The following is a 24318-nucleotide window of genomic DNA, read 5'->3' on the forward strand; positions in this document are numbered from 1 at the left end:
GAGCATCCACTAGGGAGAGAAAAATCATCACACAGTTAAAAACAATCCCTGGAAGGAGGCTTGGTAACTAATGCACAAAAAAAGCTGACTGCCTCCACCATAGGGTAAATCTGGTATTTACTCACTTTATCTCTAAAAAAGCTTTTGCAGACTATTCATTAATGTTTGCATAAAGAAAAGAGACCCACATGTGCCTTTTGATTGGGATGTTTCTTTTTTTAGAGTTTATTTATTTATTGGGGGGGGGGGGGGAGGGGCAGAGAGAGACAAAGAGAATCCCAAGCAGGCTCCTTGCTCTCAGGGTGTCACCCAGTGTGGGGCTCAAACTCACCAACTGTGAGATCATGACCTGAGCCAAAATCAAGAGTCAGACGCTTAATTGCCTGAGCCACCCAGGCACCCCTTGATTGTGAAATTTAATAGGAAGTTCGCATTGACTCAAATAGGCATTGGAGAACATGTTGGCCTACTTAGTTATAATTAGGTATGTATGCAAAAATTGCATATTAGTACTCAAAATAGCCATTGCTTACTCTTTCAACAGTGCACAGTTATCTTAATAAACACAGTACATCCATTCTCGTTCCTCAAAGCAGAATTGACCATTCCCTCTACTTTGGGGGCCTAATGTACCTTGTAAGGACCTTAATAATGGAACCTGTGATCCTTTAGTTAGTCTTTTGTTTGTATGACTGTCTTCCTACACCCCACTGTTTCTATTCCCCCAGGCTATAAGTCTCTTGAGGATAAAGACTTCCTATTCCTTCTTGAGCCCTCAATGCTCAATAGACTGCCTAGCACACAGCAGGTGCTTCATAACGTGAGGGTGGAAAAGGGGGTGAGGCAGTAAGCATTAAGAAGGCAGAAACTTAATCTTTTATTCCTTGTTGCCTGGCCTATAAATATTTTTGAAATTAATGGATGGACTGAAGAAACAAAAGAACAGCAGTACTAAGGCATGAAAGTACAGAGCTTGGCTGTAATGAATGTCATCTTTCATCAATTCTAAAACATCTTTTCTTATATTTTGACAGGACATTAGGATGCATTTTATAATGAATGGCATCTTTGCATGGTGTCATAGTTTATTTGGAACCTTATTTTCTCTTTCTTTCTCAGTGGTGAATAGGATAGCTGTTCACGTTAGAAACAATAGTGTCTCAGGCACCTGGCTGGCTCAGCCAGAAAAGCATGTGATTCTTGATCACAGGGTTGTGAGTTTGAGCCCTACACTGGGTGAACAGATTACTTAAAAATAAAATCTTAAAAAGAAAAAGAAATGATGGTGTCACTGATTCAGTGAAATACAATCTTTTGATGTGACTGAGGTAAGAAGGGCTGGAAAGATGACTATAAAATTGTACTGAATTTTCCACAAGAGTAGAAACAAAAAGAGAGGCTGGGCCTTTTTAGTAAATAGAGTGGCTTTGGGTCTCACAATGACTCCCCCTCGAGGAGAAGTGGCCCAAGTGGGGCTCCCACTATGCTAAGTGACCTTACCTTTCTGGGGCACTGATTGGTTCAGGGATGGTCACATGATCCAAACTGAGCCAATCATTACTCTGAAATTTTTTACTTAGAGCCAGTAAGAATGTAGGTCACTTCTCTGCTTTGACAACAGTGAGATTCAAAGTTTAGGAGCATTTGGTGACCATGCTCCCTACCATGTAGGAAGAAAATCAAAGGCAACAGGCAGAATTTTGACATTGAGTACCTGTTTGGCTCAAACTAGCTACATGCTCACCAAACCTATTTCTTTTTCTTCCATATTTCTCAGCCTCCTTTACCATTAGGTGGAGTCATGTACTCATGTACTGAGTAATAATTGATAGAATGAGGACAGAAGTAATATAAGCCACTTCCAGACCTGGCCCATGAAAACCTCTCACATGAGATCCTTGAATCTACCTCTCCATCTGCAGGTTAAAAGGAGAGAATTCTAACACAGAGGAGAAGGGAACCAAAAAATGGAAGAAGTGTGTCCCTGAAACACAGAAACTGGCTTAACCAGGAGAAACTATGTTGAACTGCTGTCTGAACAAGAAAAACACTTTGTTTGTGTTAAGCACCAAAATTTGGGGGGTTTTAGGGCAGTTACCTACTCTAAAACCTCTCAGCTCCAGCTGTACCCCTCCTTCCAATGGTTATATGAAATACCTCAGCATTCTTCTCATCAAGTGCCTCTTCGCCCAAGCTAGTTTGAGTTGGGTTTCTTTCATTTACAACCCAAAGAGTTCTGAGAAATGTAGCCAAGAAGAATGAATTACAATAATTTGAAATGGCATAAAGATAGTGCTAAGCAACAATCCCCAAGTGTCTGAGGAACACACCTAGAAGATTTCTCAGAACAGAGAAATAATCCCAACACACTTAATGACAACACACAGAAGACTCTTCAGTTTCCCAGGGCTTTCTGGCCCTAAAATCATAAACCACTTACAGTGAGATACTCTCTCCCCATTCTCATTTCATTACCAGAAGCATATGCAAAGTTGTAATAGTGTTGCCTTAGGGTCCACCTACTATCAAATATCCTCAGGAGTTCCCAACCATCCAGAGCCCTAGCAAGCAAGATAAACCTCATTTATCATACACAGCCAGCTTTGCTGTCCCTGGATTTCTTGCGAAATGGATCCACATACAGCTCTAAGAATCCAAGTAATTACTCTGGGGTGACTAGTTCTGGGTATGAGTGTATAACCCTGACCAGAGTTTTCGAAGAAAATATTAAGAATCACCAAAGGTTCTGGGAGTATTATAAGACTACAAATGAAAAAGATTACAAAAATAAACATGAGAATGATACCATGCATGCCTACTTGAGCAATGAAAAGATTTGCCAGGAACTGGGGCCAGAGATGACAGAGCATGCATCCTGCTCAGTTTCCAGAAATGTCTCTCATTGAGCCAAATTTGTTTTATAACAACAAGCACTGACATCTGTTATACATTCTACGGGCTTGTTATACAGCACTTCAATACTATACATTGAGTTATTTGCCTCTCACAATGGTATGAAGTTAGGATTGTCATCAGTCCTTCATTTAGAGCTAAGAACACATGCTCAGACAGGTCAAGTCTCACAGCCCCAGGATTTGTGACTTGGGCCAAGACTTGAACTCCAGTCCTCTTACCCTACATCCTCTGTCCATTTCACTGTAGCCCAAACTGGAATACCAGGGCAGAGAAATGGCCCACTGGCGTCATTTCACCACTGCTATAATTCATTAGCTCATTTGGAGGTCAGTTTGCTACTTTGTGCAACCATATGTAGGAGCTTTTTGGGGGGTTAAAGGCCCAGGATAAATGCCTGGCCTGCTTCTAAAACAAGCTGGGAAAACACTCCCTGACAAGACACAATAGCTTATGTGCACAGGAAGACTTGAGCGAGGAGGAAGGAGCCTGAAATAAGGGGTTAAAAGTGGAAACTTCTATGTGATCCCGTCAAAACCTCAGAGATGGAGGCTTCTGAGAGCCAGGCAAAAAGCTAAGCTCTATCAGGACCCCAAAGAGGGGATCTGGGGCAAGGGAAGTAAAGTTACCCTTTTTGGGGGAAGGAGAGGGGATCAAATACATTAAACTGAGCTGGTCTCAATCAGCATTCTCTTAGATGACTTTTTTTTTTTTTAAGTTTTTAAAATGTATTTATTTTGAGAGAGAGAGAGAGAGAGAGAGAGAGAGGCAGACAGAGAGGAACAGAGAGAATCCCAAGCAGGCTCCACATTGTCAGTGCAAAGCCAAAGGTGGGGTTCAGGCTCACAAACTGAGATCATGACCTGACCTGAAATCAAGAGTCTGATGCTTAGCCAACTGAGCCACCCAGGTGCCCCTCTCAGATGACTTTTATGAGCCACTTCTAAGAGACAAACTGCCAACATCAAACATTCATATACTATAAGGAAGGGCAAAAAAGGCATGGGGAGAATTAACATTTTAGTAAGAGTCATTTATCTGTGGGAGCCAGTGACCCACCAGTTCAGAAGGAAGACATAGAAAATTGGGGGAGCTGCCCTTTGGCATGTTGGAAAATTTCAAGAGCAAGCCACCCCTAAATATCGCTACTTTCTAGGCTCCAAGGATGAGAGGGAAGCCCTGTTGCCTGGTGTGGATTTTGTATCCAGAAACAGAAAATCAAGGAACCTGAAGAAGCATGGGGTAGTAGAAAGGGCAAAGGCCTTGATTTTAACAAACTTGGGCTTGAGTCCCGGCTCAGTCTCCTGTTAGCTGTTACCTTAAGCATGTTAAACCTCCTTGAGGCTTATAATGTCCATATCTGTGAAGGATAAGACTTGGGGAAAATAAAACAAAATTATAAATGTAAAGGACATAGTACAATGCTTGATATGTATTAGCTGCTCAATACATTTAGTTCTTTTAACTTTTCCCCCCTCAAACCTCTCTTCAATTCCTTAGCATTAGAATTCTAATACTGAGTCATTCTAATTCTTAGTAATTCACTGGTCCTTAATAGTATTGAAAGAATATATTGGCCATTTCACTTGCCTCTTTGAAACATAATCATCTGTGACTTTAGATGTGAACACCTTAAATAACTCTGGGTCCTTGGGCCTCTTACTAGTCTACTCCATGCTTCCTAAATTTCCTTAAAAAAAAAATTAACCCCTAGGTCTCTCTTCAACTTTATCATCTTTCTCCAATCTGAAAGAGAATTCAAACTATATCAATATTTGGCTGCACTCACTTGTCAAAATCAACTACACTTTCCACAAGACTTAAAATAAAAAGGAGTTCTAAGGTCAACGAAGCTTAACTGAATTTAATAAATATGCAGTGTTCTTATAACCAGAGGAACAACAGGAAGGATAAAGTTCTCATGGTCTTCCTCATTACCTTCCTAGCCTTTGGGATAATTTCCTCTTGACATCCACTCATCCAAGACAGGGACAGGTGTCCCTCCTCTATGCTCCAGTCTTCTTGTCTGCACCACTACGAATGCTATGGCCATACTGTACAATAATCATCCATTTCATCTCTTCACAATCTCCCTTCAGGCAAGAACTGTGTTATGCTAAATCTCAATAACCAGTCCCAGTACCCACCCGCTCAATACCTGGTATATAATAGATACCAAATTAGTGTTGCATGGATGGGTAGATGGGTAGATGGATAGATGAAAAAATAAATAGGGTTTTTTTGATCTGGGAGAAACCTTAGAAATAATCTAGTCCAATACCAGGTCTTCATTTCACAGACACGGAAGCAGGGCCTCAGAGCTGTCAGGTAACTCCACCAAGGTAGTCTCAAAGCAGCAAGAAGATGACAAGTGGTGGAAGTCACATGCCATTTTTACCGTGAGTTCAAAGGCAGACATCACTTCACACTCATCCCCAAGAGAAGATAGCGTAGCTTTGTGGATACGGAGAGCATAGGCTCCACAGGCAAAGTCTTGCTTCGGCTACCTATTGGTCATGTGACTTTGGGCAAGTTACTTCATCTCTCTGAGTCACAATCCCGGCCTTTGTTAATTAGGGATATTAATAACCTCAGAGTTGTTGGGGGTGTTGCATCTGCCAACATACATAAAGTGCCTAGCATAGCACGGGCACTATGTGCTAAATATATGTTTACTGAATGAATCATGAATGAGTCCCTGTCCGGCATACCACAACTGCATGAACCTGGTTTAGACTTTGCATTTAAGTCTCTGCCCACATGGAAGGTGGCTGGGACACCCATAATTATAGAGTCACTTCGAGATTTGTTCCTTGCTAAAACTGGATCTTTAAGCAGCCTCAAGCCTCTATAACATTGCTCACTATTCCCTTTACCCGGGCTGCCCTTCCCACCTTCCTCATTGCCACATAAATCTGACCCATCTTCCATTGCCTAGTCAGAGCTACCCTGTCTAGAAAGCCTCTCTAATTCCTATGACTGCATCAGTCTTTCTTGTCTCACTAATTACTTTCTACCACATAGTAGGGGAGAGTATATCTGTTTGGGTTTTTAAAATTGTGATAAAATATACATAATATAAAATGTATAATCTTAACCATTTGTAAGTGTACAGTTCAGTGGTGTTAGGTGTATTCACAGTGTTGTAAAACCAATATCCAGAACTTTTTCATTTTTTAAAACTGAAACTCTATACACATTAAGCAACAACTCCCCAATTTTTCCCTCCCTCTAGCCCCTGGCAACCACTATTCTACTTTCTGTTTCTATAAGTGTTACTATTCTAGGTACCTCATATAAGTGTAATTGTATAATATTCATCCACTTGTGTTTGGTTTATTTCTCTTAGCATAATGTCCTTAAAATTCAGCCATGTTGTAGCATGTGTTAGAATTTCCTTCCTTTTTAAGGCTGAATAAATTCTACTATATGTACATCTACATTCGGCTTATCCATGCATCTGTTGATGGACACTTGGGTTGCTTCTACCCTTTGGCCATTGTGAATAATGCTGTTATGAACATGGACATATAGGGACATATCTGTTTTATCTCCTCTACTTGAATGTGAGCTTATTAATGACAAAGCCTGGGTCTCAATCTTCTCCAGGTGCCTAACATGTGATAGGCACTCAGTAAATATCCATTAAGTAAATAAGACAGGAATCTGCTCCAAAAATGAAGTGAAAAAGTAATCATCTTCCCCACAAATCTGCAAAATGGTAGTATCACACAGCATAAAAGCACGGGCTTTGCAGTAAGACAGTCCTGATTTCTGGTCCTGGATCTGATTTTATTAGTCTTATAATCTTAGGCATGTTACTTAAGCTCTCAGAGCTGCAGTTCCTCATGTGGTTTTTGCCACAACTAAAAGCTATAACTTATGTAAAGCAGTTAACATAGCACTTGACACATCATAAACTCAAAAAATGTTTAGCAATATTATTATAAAGTCTTATAATAAAAGTAACTTGGGGAGGCTCGAGCCTGGCTGGCTCAATCAATAGAGCATGCGACTCCTGATTCGGGGTCATGCATTCAAGCCCCCACGGAGATTACTCAAAACAACAACAACAACAACAACAACAACAACAACAACAGCAAAAACAATCTTCTTATTGCACATACAAACATGCCATTTAGCTTCCTAGCCATGGTAACCTTAAAGGCAAAGAACATAAAAAAATTCTCAGACCAAACCATTTACAGCAGGTAATAGTCAAAACAGAAAGACACTACCACAGCAGCAACAATGATTCTGGACTGATATCACTGAATGTGGAATCTTGAGCTATTCAGTTGCAGCACATGAGCTGGAAATTTTGTCACTTCAAAGGGACAGACTTACATCTTATACTGAAGATCATCTCATTTAGAAAAGCAGCCTGTCCAAGTTCTCATGAATGTTTTTTTTTTAAACATTTATTTATTTTTGAGACAGAGAGAGACAGAGCATGAGCAGGGGAGGGTCAGAGAGAGAGGGAGACACAGAATCGGAAACAGGCTCCAGGCTCTGAGCTGTCAGCACAGAGCCCGACACGGGGCTCGAACTCACGGACCGTGAGATCATGACCTGAGCTGAAGTCGGCCGCTTAACCGACTGAGCCACCCAGGTGCCCCAATCTCATGAATGTTTTAAAATCAGGATTACTTGAGGTTTTTTGGGTGCTTGGGCTAAATCTATTTTGAATTTAATCATAATTCATGTTTTGAAGCTTTTAGTAAAAGATGAAAGAAATAAATAGATCTTGATCTTTAGTACTGTTTCAGACAGAAGTATTTATTTCAATCTGTCTCAAAGGAAATTGAGCTCCCTACCCCACTCCCGGTTCCTCTAGGACATGAATTCCTTTTGAGGTTGCTATCCGAATTTTCCAGACCAGAAACATTCCTTCCAACGTTAGCTCTTAGAAAGGCAAGTTTTTGAGTCTTAGAAGGAAAAGCTTATTCAAGCTTCTTTTTGTCTGCCAAAACAATTAACATTTGCCATGGCTAATTCAAATGGCTCTCCCAGACAAAATCAGAAACTTGACCATGTAGTTGGGGGAAGAGGGAAGAGAAAAAAAAAAGAGAAGGTAAGAGGAAGTTGCCCAAATGCTAATACTGGCCCCAAAATGGCCCCAAGTGATCATAACCCCTAACCTTCTTAAGATAATCATGACTCCTTGTAAATTTAACACTATACTGAGATAATTTATTAAATGGATAACTAAATATGATTTTATGTCTCTCCCAATTTTGTTTTTTTTAAGTTTACTTTTATTTATTTTTTTTTAGTGGGGGGGGGGTGGAGAGGGAACAAGTGGGAGAGGGGCAGAGAGAGAGGAAGACGGAATCCCAAGCAGGCTCCATGCTATGGATACAGAACCCAATGCAGGACTCAAACTCACAAACCGTGACATCATGACCTGATCTGAAATCAAGAGTTGGGTGCTTAACCGACTGAGCCAGCCAGGTGCCCCCCAAATAAAGCTATTTTAAAAGTCAACTTTATAATAAAATAGTAAATGTTAAGAAATCTCACAACGCACACATGCATGCACATACACATACCACTCATTTTTACAGCCCTGTACCAGTAACCACTTCATTATTTAAGATCCTTCCAGGGTTTCTTTGTGCAAGTTCAAATGTATTTTCTTATCCCTGCTTCTTTCACAAAATATGCACTCTTCTGCACATTCCTTCTTTCATATAATATATCCTTTGAGATTTTTCTATATTAGTACTTACAGAATACCCTAATTCTTGTTTGTGGTTTAATAGTTTCCCTTGTGTGAACATACTCATTTATTTAACCTGTTTCCCACTGACCCACACTTAGGGTTGTTTCCAATCATTTGCTATAAGCAACAATGAGGCAATGCTTGTTCATTCTTTTTTTTTTTTTAATTTTTTTAATGTTTATTTATTTTTGAGAGAGAGAGAGAGAGAGTATGAGTGGGCGAGGTGTAGAGCGAGAGGGAAACACAGAATCCAAAGCAGGCTCCAAGCTCCAAGCTGTCAGCACAGAGCCTGATGCGAGGCTCGAACTCACGAGCTGTGAGATCATGACCTGAGCCAAAGTCAGATGCCCAACTGACTGAGCCACCCAGGCGTCCCTCCTTGTTCATTCTTTTTAACTTGATTTCATCAGGTGATGTTTTGTTCCTGGACTGCCAGTGAGGCAACAGAGTTGTCAAAACTGGGTGTGCGTCTGGCCTCTTCTGCTAACTGGCTGTGACTGTCAGAAAGTTACTTGTATTTTCTGACTCTTAATTTCCTCACTTGTAAATGGGCAGAAGGTTGGTAATGGATTACAACACACTGGGAGAAAAAAAGAATTGAGGAGTCCAGGTAAAAAAAAAAAAAAAAAAAAAAAAAAAGGAGGAGGAGGAGGAAGAGGAAGAGTTGAAAGCTGATCTATCAAAAAAACACATGGTTCATAAATATAGAAGTAAATCATCCTTTAATAGACACCGTTTGACTTAGGCCATGATTATCAGTAGATATTAAAATCATTGGATAGAAGTTGTTGAGGAACAGGATATTCAAACAATCTCAAAGTATCACCCCACAATTTTGCTTATTACAAAGAGAAACAGGTACCTTTACAATGAAGAGATCAAGGCAATATCACTTCATCCACATGATCAAATCTCACATCACCAGTGATGTTACAAACTGATACTATGTGTCACCTAATGTGATGCAAAGAAAAGGATGCAACATTGTCTATGTGGAATTCCTACTACAAGCATTTAACTGGAGTTTGTTACAGAAAAAACAATCAGACTAATCCAATTTATGGTCTACCAGGCAATAGACTTGAAATCTTCAAAATTTCAATGTCATAAAAGACAAAAAAAGGCTGAGATACTACACTACATTAAAGGAAACTAAACAGAATTACTTTGTGTTAAAGGGCAGAGGGGGGCGAGAGAGAGACAAAGAGACAGAGAGAGAGGGAGAAAGGAACAGAGACTGATTATAGAAACATTAGAACTGTGGAAATCTGAAAAATATTGTTTCAATGTAATGATATTGTGGTAAATGGGAGAATTCCCTGTGTCTTAAGAGATACATGCTCCAGAGCTTAGAGATAAAGTGTTGTAACATCTGCAACTCACTCTTAAATGATTTTTTTGGGAAAAGAAGTGTACATGCGCACACATTTCAACTAACTCCGAAGATCTAAGGAAACCTCCTCCCCATGTGCCTGAAGGTAAAAGGAACCATATCAAAGTAAATGCCACCAGCCAGTCCTACCTTCATGAAGCTTATACTTTTGATCAGAAAGCAAGGCAAAAACAGGAAGCAGCTGGAGATGCTTTTGGTTTTGGTTCCAGAAAATCTACCTAGGGCCTACATCTGCAAATTATTTTTAAGCTAGGTAACTTTTTAAACAAAACAAAACAAGTTACTTAACCTCACTAAGAATTGTTTCCTCATTTATATGGGAAAAAAATGGAAGTAAAATCTACCACCTAACTTTGAGATTATATATTTTTTTATTTTTATTTTTTAATGTTGATTCATTTTTGAGAGACAGTGCATGGCCAGGGGAGGGGCAAAGAGAGGAGACACAGAATCCGAAGCAGGCTCCAGGCTCTGAGCTGTCAGCACAGAGCCCGATGCGGGGCTCAAACCCACGGATCGTGAGATCATGACCTGAGCTGAAGTCAGACACTTAACCAACTGAGCCACCCAGGCAACCCCTAAGTTTGAGATTATAAAACAGCATACAAAATACACCTTTGTAAAGCATCTTTCATTGAACACTCTCATTAAACGATATTAGTCTCGGGGCACCTGGGTGGCTCAGTCAGTTAAGCGTCCAACTCTTGATCACAGCTCAGGTCATGATCTCACTGTGTGTGAGATTGAGCCCTGCATCTGGCTCTGCACTGACCGTGTGGACCCTGCTTGGGATTCTCTCCCTCCCTCTCTCAATGCCCTTCCCTTGCTCATGCCCTCTTCTCAAAATAAATAAATAAATAAATAAACAAACAAACAAACAAACTCTCAAACTCTCAAATAAACTTTATACACACACACACACACACACACACACACACACACACATACATATATACATAAAAGGAAGGCTCCTGATGTTTCCACCTTGTTTCCTTCTCAGAAAACCCAGCACAGAATCTCCCATTTAGCTTATGCTCACAAATATTGGCCAAAGAGGTAACAATAAGACATTACAGGACAGAATGCCTTAAAAAAGTCCTTTGGAATACAAATGGCATTGGAATTAAATGAAAGAATAATATGAGCTGCCCCAGTGAGAGACAGCAGCCCCTTAACAACAGCACATATTTATGTACATATAAATTTGCCAAAGTCTTTTTAGACACATTATCTCATTTTGACCTCAAAATAACCCCCAATTAATAGAAGAAACTGAGACTTGAAGAGATAAATTTCCACATAGCACAGAGCTCAAATCTGTGTGCTCCACCCAGCCACATAAGAATGGAAATAATTCATAGCTTGTGAACCTTGCAATCTTTTCCCCAGGGTCTCTGCTGGAACAGAGTGAGTCACTCACTGATGGCCACTCCTAAATTCATACCTTTTCTCCAAAAAAAATGCCAAAAATCTGGCCTGGGATTGCTCCTATTGATCTTCAGAAAGATGAACGGTGGGGCCTTTCAACTACCTGATTCAGCTGTTTTAAAAGTGGAGCTTAAATTCCCCTTTCTAGTGTGGTTGTGTGACTGCAATAGAGAGGAAGTGAGCAGTAGAGGTTATTTTCATCTCAGGGTGATGCTGTCTACATTTTAGTGAAATTAACCATAACTCAAAAATTTTCTGAAAAATTTTCTGGGGAAAACTCTTGGCTGTTTTATTGTTTCAGTTCACTTTTTAAACATCACACTGTGTTGTAGGCAGAGATAATGTATTTTATTTCTTTCTTCCAGAGATTTTCACATTTACATACTCACCTGTATTATCACAACCATTACAAAAGCAGCAGGAGCTCCGTGATTCCATTTTTGCCCACTTTCTGTCCACCCATCACAACTTCCTTCCCTTTAATAAGAGTTTACCCCAAGTGACTATTGGACTTGGCAAAGGTAAGTAGAAATGGCACTGTCACAGACTGTTGGTAAAAATTTAAACCGGGGAGCAATTAACGGGGAACTGTTTATGCCCTCTGACCAAGCATGTCCACCCCCAGAAATGTACCCGACAGAAATAATCCCACAAGTTGATCACAAAAGGATGCATACTCAAATGCGCACTGCAGTGGTATCCCACAGCCTTTAAGACAGGTAAGTTAGAACAACGTGCAAATGTGTGGGACAAATACTCAAAATATATTAAGAGGCAGCAAATAGAATTATATATATTATAATAGTATCATTAGTATATATGTGTGTGGGGGGGGAATGACAGAGGGATACACATCAAAATCTCAAAGTGAAGTGGAATCAAATCTATGTGAGGTGTAATTAAAGGGAATCTCCTGTATCCAGTTCATTATCTATTTCTGTAATAAGTTTTGATTAATCTTATGTCTAGACTCAAAAAAAAAATGTAGGATATATATTTAACTTGCCACTTGCCATCGTTTCCTCTTCGTTGGGAGCAGCTAGTGCTCCAGCTACCTCACTACCTCTAGTAATATCAAAGATAGCATGCCAGCTCCAGAAGTTTGCATTCTTTTTTTTTTTTATGTTTTATTTATTTTTGAGAGAGAGAGAGAGAGAGAGAGAGAAAGAACGGGTGCAAGTGGGGGAGGGGTAACAGAAAGGGGACAGAGGATCCACAGTGGGCTCTGTGCTGACAGCATGAGCCCAATGTGGGGCTCAAACCCACGAACTGTGAGATCATGACTTGAGCTGAAGTCAGATACTCAACTGATGGAGTCACCCAGGCACCCCTAGAAGTTTGCATTCTTACAGAATGACAGGATTGTGTTTAGAAAGGACAGTTAAAAACCCCTTACAATATTCCCAATAATTGGTATCACAGCCCATACATAGGCTGATTAAATACTTGCAGTAACCAAGAAAATCACTGTCTTCTGAAGCAACCCTTGATGTCTTTTAGCTTTGGTGTGACATTCCTAATGATGACATTCAGGAACAGCAACTGATCTAGACACCAATATCCACAATATGTCAGGCTAAGCAGATGGAAGAATTATTGCATCCAAGAAAACTAACATTGTTACTGATTATCTAATATGCAGCTCCCATTCAAATTTCCTCAATTGCCCCCAAAATGTCCTTTATAGATTTTTTTTTTTTTAAAGTCCAGGATCCAATCAAGAGTTACATGTTGCATTTGGTTGTCATAGCTCTTCAGTCTCCTTTAATCTAGGTCAGTCCCCTATGTATTTTGTTTTATTTTGTTTTGTTTCTCTTTCACGACATTGACATTTTCAAAGATTGCAGGCCAGCTGTTTTGCAGTATGTCCCACAATCTGGATGTGCCTGATTATTTCCTCATGATTAGATTTAGGTTAAACATTTTTGGCAAGAATTCTGCGTCAGTGATATTGTGTACTTCTCACTGCATCAGGTTGTCCAGTTTTACTGTTATCTTTTTTTCTTTGTGTTATCATTGTGGTTATTAAGCAAGTATCAGCCAATAAATAAAATATTTAAACCAAGAAATAAATATAACGTTAAAAACAGTTACTATGACCACCAGGTATACAAGGCATAGTGCCAGACATTTAAAAAAATATATTATCTCATTTAAACCTCACAACAATCTTGCAAAAAACCTGAGTTCCAGAGACGTTAAATAACTTGCCTAAAGACACACATATAGTGACAGAAAAATATGTGCATGCACACGTGAACTCTCTCTCTCTCACTCACTCACACACACACACACACACACACACTTTAACATATGATCCTGGCGTCATGGTCTCTGCAAGGACCCTCCAGAGACAACTAAAGACCACTACCTTAGACACATCTTGCGGAGACCAATCTAGTTTTCAATGGTTGGATTCCTATGGAGAAGGAATTGAAAACAAATTATCTATGGTCTATATAAAATTCTTCCATACTTGGAAGTGTTCTTATTTGGAGATGAGCCACATTTCCATCATAGCCAAGAAAATAAGGCAATGGTTCCATAAACTATTATAACATTCTGGTGTTTTGTTCATCTTTTTTTTTTTTTTTTTACTCTTCTGCAACAAAGTGAGAAAAATAAAGACAATGTAGAGAATTTTTCATAAAGCTCAATATATTTTTAATTTTAAAAGTATGGTCTCCCTCAACTTTTGGTATTAAATGTCCTTTATTTTATGAGATAAAAGTGAAGAGGTCATTTTTTAAAAAATATATCTTTACTATAGAAAAATAACCATTGTCAATAGCTCAGCCAATTTTATCTTATTTTTTGTAATTCTGCTTGTTATAAAATTCAAAAGTTTGAGACCCACTAATTTAGGGAACACTATACAATTTTAAAATTATTTTTGAGAAACTAACTTGAATAAAGGAAGTTCAGCCCAAAAAGAAACCAGATCTGAAATATTTCTGAATTTCCCTAAAAGTCATCTACAAAATATCTCAAAGGCTGCAGGTCTCAGGAACACATTTTAAAGGATTTGTTAAAAGCATTTCACATTTGCCACTTGGCATTACTAAATGTCCTCTTCCAATGCATTGATACTTCCTGCTTTTGAATGGACCCTCAGTGACTTAAGTTAATTTACTCAGTCAACAAACTTTCAGAGTTTGTTTGTGCAAGATAATCTGTGCAAGATACTCTATTTGGAGCCCTTTCTTGTTTCATGTCTCAGGTCAAAGGTCTCCTGCCCCTCTCACCAATAAGAAAGAATGAAAGCCTTCCTTGGGGCTGTGCTCTCCTACGGTGGCCTACATAACTCTCTTTATATGACTATGTTTGTTTCTCTCACCAAGTGAATTCTGCCAAAGCAAACACTATCTCATTCAATACTGTATGCTTAGCATGGTGCATATACAGCTAGGGGGAATCAGCATAAATTAATAGAATAAATATATTTTACAGATGAGGAAACTAAAGTTCAGAAATAGAATATAACATGTCCAACATCATACAGCTAATAAATAAGCAGCACCTGATCTTAGAAAGCTTCACAGAGCTGTCTTCAAGTCCACTATGCCACATCCTACACTTGGACAGGCTGAAGAAGAGAAAGATCTTGATGTCTGTCTGGAGCTTCAGAGTCAACCTGCCCAAAAGTCCCTCCTTGAACAAACAAACAAAAATCTGGACTCTGTCAAGTGTTCTTTTTTTCTAAAAATGGCATTCCCAGTTGCTCAAGGAAAAACTCTCTTGACTCCTCTCTATCCTCACATCTACTCAATCAATAATCTTATCAGTTATCATCTTCAAGTTGAGCATCTCTCCAATCTCTTTCCTTCTCTCCAAGCCATCTGCCACCACCCTAGACCCAAGCCACCATCATCCTTCATGCAGACTACAAGAATGACTTGCTACTTGTCATCCACACATTCACTTTGGCCAGTCCTTTCCTCCAATCTCTTCTTCACATAACAGCTAAGGTGATGTTTTCCATATCATTCTACATATATAATTCATCTAGCTAACCCTTTATCTAGCTAGCCCTTTATTAGGTTCCTATTACTGTTAGAATAAAGACCAAAATTCACATAAGGCTCAGAAAACTCTCTACACTCTGCCCACCTCTCCAGCCTGCTCTGGTCTCGCTCCCCTTTGCTCTGCTTCCATATACTGACTGACATCCTTTCAAACCCTCATATTCACTGCTCTTTCTTTTGTACTTTGAACATGCAGTTTCCCTTGTCAGAAGCCTTCTTTGTGTCCCTGTAAGCACCTCTCATTGACAACCTAAGTTACTTTCGCTCACTCTTCAAGTTTCCTGAAGTGTTGTCTCCTATAGGAATCCTTCTCTGATTCCCCTAGACAGGGTGAAAGCACCAGTGAGGCACTCCTATTCGACCTTATAGCACATCTCCTTTTTGTCAGTAACATTCATCACACTGTGATTACTTGTCCAATGATTATCTCCCTGGTAGAATAGAAACGCCATGAGGGCAGGGGAAACCTCTCTTCCCACTGATATATCCTCAGTCCTGAAGACACAGTAGTTGCTCAATTAATATTTGCTGTCAGAATGATGAACTGGGACCAAATGGTAGCAGGCTATGATGATATGAGGCTAAGTAAGCCAAGGGGCAAGGATCGTTATCTATTTGCAAATATGTAAACAGAGGCAGAAAGAAATGCATAGTTATTCAAGGTCACAGAGATAGTGATGGCGCTAAATCTAACCCATCAGTCAGCTCATTTGTCCCTTTAAAACACTACAAAGCATCAGTAGGAGGGGAAGGATCTTAAAATAAGAAAATTAGTACTGAGGGGAGCCTAGGAAGCTCAGTTGGTTGAGCGTCTGACTTTGGCTCAGGTGATCTCGTGGTTTGTGAGTTCAAGCCCCAAGTTGGGCTCTGTGCCAACAGCTCAGAGCCTGGAAGCTGCTTCAGATTCTGTGATTCCCTCTCTCTGTCCCTCTCCTGCTCATGTTCTCTCTCTTTCAAAGAATAAACATTAAAAAAAATTTTTTTAAGAAAATGAGTAATGAGAAGGTGGTGAGAGACATGTCTAGAAGACCTTCTGAATCTGCCTGTCACACTGGTTGCCCCCATACTACCAAAAGTCAGACTCAATGCCTAGAAAAGCACTAATGTTAAACAAACACACATAACCACCACCACTCCCTTCTCCTTAAGGGGCGATATAAAATAACAAATGTTTTCATCCAAAAGAAGACACCACAGGAGGGAACACTGTTGCCACTCCAACTGTCTTTAAAAAAAAAAGGGGGGGGGCAGTTTGGCCACCTGGATTGCTCCTCAGCAGTCAACAGAGAAGATGGCCTTCCCACCACTTACTGGAGCAGGAATCAGAAAAAAAAAAAAAAAAAAAAAGTATTAAATGACGCAGAAGCCATTTGAAGTCTTCTCATCCTTGGGAATTAAGAGAACATTTCATGTAAAACAATTTTTTTTAAGTTTTTATTTATTTAAGTAATCTCTACACCCAATGTGGGGCTCAAACCATGACCCCAAGGTAAAGAGTCTCTTGCTCTTCCGACTGAGCCAGCCAGGTGCCCCTCAGGTAAAGCATTTAAAAACCTTGCTAACACACTGGCAGTTCTTAATACAGGTGCCAAGGGAAAGAACAGTGACATGCGCTCAGTGGCAACATGCACTGTCCACAAGCTGCTGAAGCCAAATTATGTCTGTCACAGAAGCCACAAAGGCCACAAGGTCAGGCTCATTACTGCTCATCTTGCTTGGCACCCACTGAAAGAAAGAGAAAAGTCCAAGAGGACTCTGTGGAATAAATACTCACCAAGTCTACATCCACCATTGAGTTTCTGAGTGTGGTAAAGAAGGGGTGAGGAGGGTATTCAGAGATTGGAAAAAGGCTTAGACGTGATATATTGGTAATAAGAGGAAAATTTTGACATGGAGAGGAAAAATGGGAATTGTAAATGGAGAAACAGGGAAAGAAACTGAAAGAATTTCAAGAGACAGAGGGGTGGGGCAAGGAAGTTACAGGCGAAAAGGGGAGGCTGGCCAGGAGAATACACAGTAAGCACCAGAGAAACGTAGAGAGAGGCAAAGCCAGGCAGTCTTTTCCCAAATCCCAAAGCTGCTAATTGCATCCCAATAAATCACTCTACTACAAAGGCCATATAATAGACTGTCCTTTGCATTCAGTAACAAGCAGCATTTAACGAAGCATCACCCAGCTGCAACTTTGGAGACCTAAGGTCTGAATCAAAAATGAACAAAATTTGTTCAGCAGCAGAAGACAACCAGTAATGACTTTCACAATGCCTGACCTGGCTAAAAAAAGGTTTGGCAGTTTGGAGTAAGCATAAAATGCTCTGGCATTTCTCCTTCTTTTGACATTCCAGGAGGGGGTGTGGTTGACCCCAAGTCCATTCATTTCCAAGGTTGTAGATCTCTCAGCTAAGACTGGCCCCATCTGTTCTGGAGTCAGCCAGCTGTTTATCTCCAAGTAACATTTACTGCACTAATCATCCTAATAACTCTTACAAGAAAAAAGCCAAAATCATACAAGCCAGAATGCTTACTGTCCTATTAAGTGCGTCAGTTGGCTTAAAAACAAAACCCAAAAAACAAAAAAACACTACTATGCTCCTGAGTTTCCCTAGCCAGGATCACTCTTCCTTTCAGAAGGTATCTTGTGAGTACCTTTCAGTAATGGTAAATGAAGGTTAGCAGTGCTTCTAACTTTCCCTTTCCCCAATGCGTTAAAATGAACCAGGGATTCCCTAATGATCCCTTCTCCAAACCATTAGTTGTGACTGGTGACTGTGCCACACGAAAAGGCAGCTCATTATGGTACCATTGTCAGTGGCAAGGAGCCTACTGCAACATAATTTAAAACACTCACACGAGCACAAATCTGTCGGCTCCACTTCCAAACAATCCTGCAGTAGGGAGAAGAAAAACACTTAACAAAAATGCTGCTTCCAGCAGCCTAAGAGAAGCTTCCTCAGACACGTGAAATGTTTCTGACTGGCAGGGAGTGCACCATTAAAGGACACTGTCACCTCAAATCATCAGAAAAGGCGAGACAAACGACATAGGCACACACACATAAAATAGAGCCCCACAAAACTTAACCTACTCAGGAGAAGCACGCTCATCTTAAAAATAAATAGTGTGTGCTTGCTCGAGCGACATAGAAATGTTCTAAAGTAGTGCAACCACAGTAAATCACTGTCTCCATTTCTCCCCACGCATCACCCCTTCCCACTCAAAACCTCAGCACTCGGGGCCGTCTGTGACAGGACTGCAGTCCGCCACCTCTGCCTTCTTCTGATTTTCCAAGAGCACTTCCCAACATCCTCCCCAGCCCAGCCCCCTCTTCCACCCTCAAAAAGGTTGAGGGGAGTTGCGACTAGGGAATTGGCAGGAATCGGTCCTCCGGCGGGGGAAGGTTGCTAGAGTTGTTCTTTGCAGTGACCCAAATTGCAGAGCTTTTCGCTTAGCAGCACTTGCGAGCACCTCTCCAGCCCTCCCGCCCCCATCTTCCCAAAAGAAAGCCTTGAGAATTAAGCGGGAGGAATAACTTGGTAGAACCATTTGAATAAATCACTTCAACTCACCTGGTTTGGGATATTTCTCCCCACCCCAGGCATAAACAAAAATGATGTGCGAATGAGTCACGCAGGCAAGGGAACGTGTTGCGATGTCCTAAGTCCAAGGGCTGGAGTGAGTCCCTGCCCTGGTGCTGCTGCTACTCTTAGCTCAGCTGGAGCAAGCGGCAATCGCAAGCCCAGCAGCAGCAGGGGGGTGGATAGACCGTAGCACAATGAATGCAGTGGGGTTTTTGCAATGACATCATCCCTCTGTCCAAAAGGCCCCAATAGCCATGCTCAGGAGCGGTGCATTCTGGGAATCGTAGTCTTCTAAAGGCCTGGCAGGACACCGAGGCTATCGCGGGAACTACAATGCCCAAAATGCGCCAAGGTCGGACGTGCCCGGAGTGGGCGAAAGGAGCGAAGGGGACTCGGCCGCCATGTTAGGAGTGCTGGGACGATTCTGCGGATCCCGGCTGAGGTTTTAGGGAGCTTGCGAGCCGAGTGGTGGTGCAGTGGGGACGGTGAGGTGGAGGATAAACTGGTTGGAGAGCCTAAGGCCCGAACCTGGGGACCTGGGGTGGAGGCGGCATCTGGGGACAGATTGTAGGGCGGGTCCGGCTGGAGGCAGAATCAAGAGGCCGACTGGGCCTCGGCCTTACGGTCCAGCAGGTTGTATATAGGCCCCCTACACCTCCTGCTCCTTTTTCTTATTAAGAGATTGAGGGAGTGGGTTTACTTCTGAGCTCGGAGCATCATTTCGGCCCGCTAACAGGACACTCGGAGCGGTTAGTGTCTTTGTTGGGCTGCGGGGACGCCGGACGGTTACCCGTTTCACTTCGGAGGAGCCCGCTTCTACCCATGGAGTTGGGTTATTTCTCCCAATTTTATTTTTATCTTTTTGTCATTGATACTCCAACCTTAGTTAACCCTCCGCAAAGTTTCGGACCCTTTTTGCTTTTTCATAAAGGAATGATTTGCAGAAGGGTCCAAAGAAATCGATGTCGAAAAATCGATGTTGGCTCTGGTAGCTAAAGCTGGAAAGGGACGGTGCTTTGGCGCCGCAATTAAGAAAAGACTAAGAGAGGTCTAAAGGAGTAACACCCGGTTTAAAATGCCCAGGATATTTTTGACAGGCCCATTGACGGCTGGCTATCGGTTTCGGAGTAACGTGGGTTCTTGAATAGACTAGAGTGTATGCTAAAATACTGAGAAGACAGGGTGTTCATTAGCATTAATCACCAACTTATTTTAAAAATACATTTAGTGTTTCACCTTTGGTATTCCATATATACTATTACTTTAAGAACTAATTTTTTAAAAATGAAACGAAAGTCACTGGTCTTAAGTTATCTTGCTCAGTATCTCAAATGAACTGTATTTTTTCCTAATTGTGTTACTGAAACAATGCTGTGTATTTGTTCTTTTTCAGAGTCTGTCTACACTGTGAAAGATGGAAAATTTCTTTTCCTCCTGAGCGTGTCTGAAGGGTTAAAAATGCAATAATACTTTATGCTGTTTTTCTCCCTTTTGCACAATTATTCTGAAAACAAAACTTGTTACTTTGGGTCAGTAAGGGTATGCATTTCACCTCTCTGTTAGTAATACTACAGGTGATGAATGTATTCTCCTATCGGGAAAGGCTAAGCAGAGTGATTAGAAATGATAAAAACATGGTAGAAACAGTCTTTCAGTTGTATGCAGATGACAACTTCAAAAACATAAAAGAATGGTCTGCCATGTTTCTGAGAACAAGTCACAAGATGAAAGGCTTTATTTCATTTTTAACAAAATATGTGTTGGTTTCATTTATCCATGCAGTACAATGGGAAAGACTCATACAGATATTTCTATTCAGAAATACTGTCTTTGCAAGTAATGGTAAGTATAGGAAAGGGAGCAAAATGTTTGCTGTTTTCTTTCTGACCTTCAGTATAACTGTAGAAGTGTTTCACTTTTTTTTTTTAATGTTTACTTATTTTTGAGAGAGAGAATATGAGCAGGGGAGGGGCAGAGAGAATGGGAGACAGGATCGAAAGCACTGACAGCAGAGAGCCCTGCCGCTTAACCGACTGAGTTAGGTGCCCCTAAGTGTTTTACATTTAACAGAGAGAAAATTGGACAGGTTTGCATTTAGGCTTAGTTTCAAACTCTTAAATTATTTTTAGGGGTTGGTGGTTCACTGGTGTGTCTTATTTTACAAACCTTTAGTGAATCTTGTTCGTTGTAGAAGATATTTCTTTATATAAGCAATAACATCCTCAATCTGAGTTACTATGGAAGACAAATTTGCAGGGGCAGGGGGCAGATTGCTTACAAATCTTGTATGTGAGAAACTAGACCTATATGATGCAGTGATTTCTATAGTGTATAATTTGTCATATGTTTAGGTAGTTTGAAGTTTTCCAGGCTTACATCCAGTGGACATCTAACCATAAAGAAATGAAACATCTATTTAATATCTTTAAAAAGACTCTGATTTAACCTTTAACTTTTAGGGGGAAAAAGTCTGCATCCTTCTTTAGAAATTTTATTTACAAAGTTAATGTTTGAGGAATTGGACACCAGCTTCTGAAAGATTAGCCTCAGTGATCCAGAGAAAGCACTGGGTTAGGTGAACGTTGAAAAGTGGGATTAGGAATGCTTCAGGTGGGTAAAGCAACTTAAGTTCTTTTCATCTCAGAAAAGAATTAGGATATTGATTTGTGTTATAATTATAGGTAGCTTATTAAAGAGTATGGAGGCATTTGCTCTTATGGCAGGGTTTTTTTTCAACAGCTTCAAGTGTCAGGATCACATAGAGAACTCTAAAAATATATAGCTGAGAACTCTAAAATAAAATAAAAATATATAGAGAACTCTAAAATTATAAAATAAAACAGATAGTTGTCCACTCATCTGTTGAATTATTGTTGAATTATTCTGCTAGGTTGGAACCCATTGTGTATTTTTAAAACTGAGTGAGTGGACAGTGGTAGGGTAGAGTAGTTCTCTACATCCCATATTTGTGTTTATTGTGGTGCATTACACTAGCAATAATAAAAGTTTTGGCAAAGATTACAGGCTTATTAGTAATTATACCCATAAATGAATTCTGAAAATGTGTAGATGAGGAAATGATCTGGGGATCAGTCTATACATTGGTGAGGGGAGTGGGTTGGGGGAGATTTAGTTTAGCCTTATGAGTACCATGATATCTTGAATTATCTGGATATTTCTTAGAGTTGAGTGTAATACTAAGAAAGTAAGGATAAGAGACACATTGAATAAGAGCTCATGCTATCACAAGGTTATGGTAAAGCTATTCAGATTTTTTTTTTTTTTTTTAAATTTTAGAGAGCAGGAGTCTGGAAAAAGGGCAGAGAGAGAGAGAATCCCAAGCAGGCTCCATGCTGAGCATGGAACCCAATGTGGGGCTTGATACCACAACCCTAGGATCATGACTGGAGCTAAAATCAAGTCAGGTACTCAACCTGTTGAGCCACCCAGGTGTCCCAAGCTATTCAAATATTTAAAAGAAGTATCTAAAAAAAAGGCAACAAGATACTAGAATTTTTTGAAAATAACTTTTCTCTTCAATAACTCCTTTCCTTGCTGTGAATCCTAAGTTTTTAAAATTGGTGATGTCAGGGTGCCTGAGTGGCACAATCAGTTGAGTATCTGACTCGGTTTCAGCCTAGGTCATGATCTCACAGGTTCATGAGTTTGAGCCCTGTGTTGGGCTTTGTGGTGGAAGCGTGGAGCCTGCTTGGGACTCTGACTCACACTCTCTCCTCTCTCTCTCTCTCTCTCTCTCTCTCTCTCTCTCTCTCTCTCTCTCCCCCCCTCTCCCCCCACTCCCTCCCTCCCTCCCTCCTCACCCCCCCTCCATCCTGTGCTCATGCTCTCTCTGTTTCAAAAATAAATAAACTTTTAAAAATAAATAAAGATGTTATGTAGAGAGATGAGTCCTAAAGGTGCAGTGACAAGAGAATTGGAAAGCAGGGGGCTAAGATTCCAGGAGCCGAAGCATCAGTCCCCTGGCTCAAGCCTCTTTTATTTTTGCAAATTGTCTGATGACAGCAAGCACATACAACATAGTATTTGGCATCTTGACAGGTCACGCACCTTCAGTGTATTCCATACTGGGTCATGGCACCAGACAAAACATTCTTATCCCCAGGCCTCGCGCCTGTATGATGTCCTTCTGGAGAGAACGAGCAGTCCCAGCAGCTTTCCGTCCTGAGAATGAAACTGCTTTTGGTTTCTTGCTGTTCTGTCCCTTTCCTTCAGGACATTCTTCCAGTGCCTCCAGCTTCTTATTCTCCAACAATCTTAGTATTCTTGGTATTTAGGTGAATGGTATACAATAGAGTATCTTTTTTTTTTGTAAGTTCCAAATTCTTTGATTCATTACTGAATTTGTCTGGGGTCTTTGCATTCAAAATCCTGTAACATTCTGTCATCTGTGTCTGCTAAGAAATGAATACAACATTCAAGAGGACAAGCATTTCAAATTATGAAAGCAGTCCTAGAATTCAGGCACTTAATGGGTCCATCTTTAGTTGAGGGAAGTCCTATTGGATATGGAATGTGAAGACTGACTTCAGTATTTTGAGGAATATTGGCTTCCATTCCTGCTGCTTCAGTGTGAAATCTACATTGAATAGCTTGCTCAGTATCACAGAAATTAGTAACATTCTAAGCTTCATTGATAATTAGCAGCCTCTAGGGATGTTGATGAAGATTAAACAAAAATAATTGTGTAAAACATTTAGGAAAGGATTTTGGAATATGTAAATTTGCTGTGGATCTTTTTTTTTTAATTTTTAACAGTTGGGTAAATGGTAATTTTTTTATTGGATGCTTTTAAAAATTAGCCACAGAGTAGTTTAGAGTCATAAGGACAGAGGTTACCTTAGATGTCCTCTTTCAACAATTTGGTCAAATTTACATGACCAAGTTCCTAGCAAAATAGTTCCATTTCTTCCTTTGATACAGTGATATGGGGCAACAATCTTTTTCAGCCCATACTGCATAAAAGAAGTGTTTTATATATCTTAAAAAGTTCTAAAATAATACTTTTCTATGCCAACCTATAAAATTTGAGAGAACAACTATCTCTTTTGCTATCTTTATCTCTTTTCCAAAATAGAAATAATTTTCTTAACCTTTCTCAGAAATGAAATGCCAGCAACCCAAAGGTGATATAGACCCAACAAGTACATTAAAAGTTATTCTAACCTGATCACAGAGTTGAGACAAGTAAACTTAAAGGGGGAAAAAACATTTTATGAAAACATCTTTACAGACCTC

At 40.3% G+C, this 24318-nt stretch overlaps 1 protein-coding gene across 1 annotated transcript in view; it reads right to left on the reverse strand.

Moving 5' to 3' along the window:
* RAB30 (RAB30, member RAS oncogene family) overlaps positions 1-19258 on the reverse strand; it is an 81816-nt gene extending 62558 nt beyond the window's left edge. Inside the window, exon 1 of the mRNA XM_060605499.3 lies at positions 19051-19258. The gene's annotated coding sequence lies outside the window, so the exon portion shown is untranslated. The remainder of the gene's footprint in view (positions 1-19050) is intronic.
* Between the last annotated feature and the right edge of the window lie 5060 nt (positions 19259-24318).

Source organism: Panthera onca, chromosome D1 (assembly GCF_046562875.1).
Source record: "Panthera onca isolate mPanOnc1 chromosome D1, mPanOnc1 haplotype 2, whole genome shotgun sequence".
Lineage (NCBI taxonomy): Eukaryota > Metazoa > Chordata > Mammalia > Carnivora > Felidae > Panthera > Panthera onca.